The sequence below is a fragment of the Nanorana parkeri genome, unplaced genomic scaffold (assembly GCF_000935625.1).
Source record: "Nanorana parkeri isolate BGI_ZX_2015 unplaced genomic scaffold, ASM93562v1 scaffold188, whole genome shotgun sequence".
NCBI lineage: Eukaryota > Metazoa > Chordata > Amphibia > Anura > Dicroglossidae > Nanorana > Nanorana parkeri.
The window spans coordinates 1,382,654-1,386,372 of record NW_017306456.1 but is presented as its reverse complement, the minus strand read 5'-3'; positions in this window follow the sequence as shown (position 1 = coordinate 1,386,372).

The window sequence follows — 3,719 nt, the reverse complement described above, 5'->3', positions numbered from 1 at the left end:
GGGAGGCAACAGGGGCACCAGGCGGCCAACGTAGCTGTGGCTCGGCAGGGAGAAGAGGAGCGGCACAGGCTCCAGGTTCTCCTCGGATCCCCGCTGCTCTCCCCCGCCTGTATGGGCAGAGGACTCTGTGTCCTCAATATCTTTTTTTATTTCAAAAAGGAAATGTCTGGGGTCTGTTTAGACCCCTGATATTTATCCGAAGCCCCCCAACAGTAATAAAATAATAATAATTTTAAAAAAATAACACGTCTGTTGGGGGGCTTAAAGTGACATTAAACCCTCAGATTTTTTAACATAAAACAATACTGTAATGTGCGCCTTACTGTAATCCATGGTTGTTTCCCTTCTCTTTGCTGCTCTTCCTTTTAAATCCTCATGTCTTCTCATGCTTGGGAAGAACTTCCCTTTTCAGCTCAGGGCCTCTTCCTGTAGTGCTGGCTCAGGTTACAAGCCTATACAAACCTATACACAGACACCGTGTATCTATTCCTGAGACAAGGCAGTCTGCTGCAAAACAGAAGTTCTGCAGAGCATGAGAACAGATACAGATTTAAAAGGAAGAGCAGCAAAGAGAAGGGAAACAACCATGGATTACAGTAAGGCGCACATTACAGTATTGTTTTATGTTAAAAAATCTGAGGGTTTAATGTCACTTTAATTTTCTGTTCTTGCCTCGGGCGCAAAAGGAGCCAGCTATGGCTCTGTTCTCCTGTATCCGTTACCTGTCTGGATCTACACACATCCACTGCTTGCCGGATTCATCATCTACTGGCACTCCTGCCCCTCTGTGCCCCCGGTGCCCCTGTACTCAATCCGGATGCTCCGGGACCGGAGTTGTGAGAGAGGTCCCGGAGAGAGGTCACCCTCGTCACTTCACACTCCTCTAAGGTACTTGGGAGTTTGCCTTGAAGCTTGATTGTGGGCTACCACACTGACGCGTTCTGGAATTTTGGAGGTGGGGCCGAGGCCAGAGAACAATGACTACAAACTTAGTAAAAGTAGTCACTTTTAGGGGGATTGATCTAGATAAATAGACTGCTTGTGCATTAAAAAAAAAAAATCAATAGATCGCTGGAACATCTGCACAGAAAATGGTTTCCTGTCTCGGTTTTGACGCAAGTTTCTATTGGAAAGCGGGCGATGTTCTTGGAAACCGGCAACGAGCGCAATTCAAAATAAAGACAAAAGTGACGAACATGTGACCTGACAATAATAAGACCTGAGGGGCCCCCAGCCGCCGGCTCTGCCGCCCTGAGTACCCCCGCCTCGTTCTGCAGCCTTTATCCCCCGGCTTCGTTTATTAAACCGTTACGTTGTATCTGAGCGACGGCGGCCGGACTCGCAGACAGTTCACACCTAAATGTGATTCATTGAAGTGAATCTTCGCCGTTCCCAATCTCGCCTCAATCATGCGCTAATCTCATCTAGCAGGTCGTCGGGCTCTGATGGGCTCGGCGGCAGTGCGGCGGTTTGCGTTCTGATGGCGGCAAGGATGTCGAGTTTCCTCCCTCCGACCCTGCCTTGCCTTGCATTGGCACCACTGCTGAGCTTCACTGATTGCCAACAGAGCAGCAAAGTGTGTGCGTGAGCAAGGCCGGGCTCCGTTTATTACTGGGACACCCTGCCGGGCCGCAAAACATGAGCCTGAGCCCAGGGCGGACACGCAGGATCCGCCGCCAGTCAATGCAATCATTGAGCTCACACACGTCAGAGAGACACAAAATACAGAGCCGTAATAACAAGACGAGAGGTAGACCGGTGGACATATGTTACCCCGCATAAAGCATTCATAGCATTCACCAGAGACGCATGTGATGCCAGGCCATTTATAAATCACTGAATCTGGCATTCTTCAAACATTCACTGCAGGTGAATCTGCCTGGTGCATGTGTTTTTAAATCACAGTGATTAATTCACTGCCAGCGAATGTTTGGTGTAAGTCCGCTTTATAAATATGCCCCTTAAGGTCAAAGCAGATCACTCTAAGCTTTAGTATGTCAGTTAACAAAAATACGACTTCCCCTGTGAACAAAAAAGTGAATCGTGAAATCACAACACACACAAAAAAGTGCATGAGGGTGCTTGTGGTCCTCCTCCGAACCCCCCAAGGCTCGCCACAGGGGCAAGGATGACTCAGGTCCACCTACCCGAAGGCCGGCGGACGCCTCTCCTCAAGGACCTACCGATGTAGGTCCCACGAGTACCGGGTGGGGGCTCTCCCGGAGAGAGACCCCCCAAATGGGGGAAGGCAGAGAAGCCCGTAAAGGCCGCAGAACCTCCCTCCCCAACTTCAGGACGGGCCCCGAAGGAACCGCCGTCAACTGCGGAGTCAAAGTGCTCAATCGTGCATAAAATAGTGCTTAAGTGCCAGTGCACAAACCTGGCAGGTATAAAAATTGCCCAGCGGTACCCAGAAGGCCTGCCCAAGAAGCATGGTGCAGAAAATGCATTAGGTGCCGTGACCTAGTGACGGTGAATCAAGTGGGGTCCAAAACCCAAGTAATTTTCCAGCATACCCTGGCACACCACAACCAGGGGGCACAGCACCGCGGGCCTCTGCGCTCCCTGAACCCTCCGGCCAGACCACAGCAGCACCCATCCCCATCAGAAGGTATCAGTGACGGGAACCCCCAACGGCGCCCACCTTTACTTCGGAGAGTACTAAGCAACCATCTCTCCGAAATAATGGTGCTGTTGCCCTCCGAAAACTGATAAGAACAGATACAACAGCCCTCAGATAAGACACTTCCTGCCCCAGGCAGGATCACCAGGTGATAATAAAGAAATAAAAGTGTGAAAAATGAAAACTAACGCCGCCGCCACCACATCTAGAGTGACATCTATCAATAAATGGATTTGCATTGACTTGGATTTCTGTCATGCTGGTGTGCTGATGACACCTCTATTTAAAGTAGATACACTCGAAATCACCGGAGGAAAGGAAGGGTGAGGTGTCACCGGAGCAGCTCATGAACTTTGGACATGGCCGGAGTGCGTACCCAGCATGACTGGAGGCTCCGAGAAGGTTAATAATCAGACCGCTGTCTATTCACATTATATATTCCATTCCTGGGTCACTCAACTGATGACACCATCCATCAAGAGACAGTTCAGGATGCTCAATAATGTGAAAAGGTTAAAGGACTCGCCGGCGTCTCTGGAGAGGTTGTTGTTTGTGCGCACGGGGACGTTATTGGCCCTTAATTGTGCTCCATAAAGTGACGGGGAGACTGACCTTTACATGAAAGATCACCTAAAGGAGGACACCAGTCTGAAGGAAAAGCTGGATATTGTTGGATGACTGAATGAGGTGATGAGGAAAAGAGGTTCAAAGTAAGGAAATCTCAGGAATTGATTCTGGCAGATAGGGTGGACCAGGGGTGGGCAGCCTCGGCACTCAAGCTGTGGTGAAACTACAAATTCCATCATACATCTGCCTCTGGGAGTCATGCCTGCGGCCTGTGGCTGTCACAGTCTTGCAATGCCTCATAGGACTTTTAGCTGGAGTGTCCTGGTTACCTATATTTAAAAGACAGGTTCAGGAATTTGTTCAACGGCCAGTGGTGGGACAAGGCGAAAGTGTGCCACAGTGGCGGACCTAAGGAACAAAGGGCCTGGGTGCAAGATTTTTTCCCGCCCCCCCTTCCCACTCAGAAACCCATAGGCCCATACGACCATGCCTCCTCCAATGGAGGGTCCAGGGGCCTGATCTCAGTGCC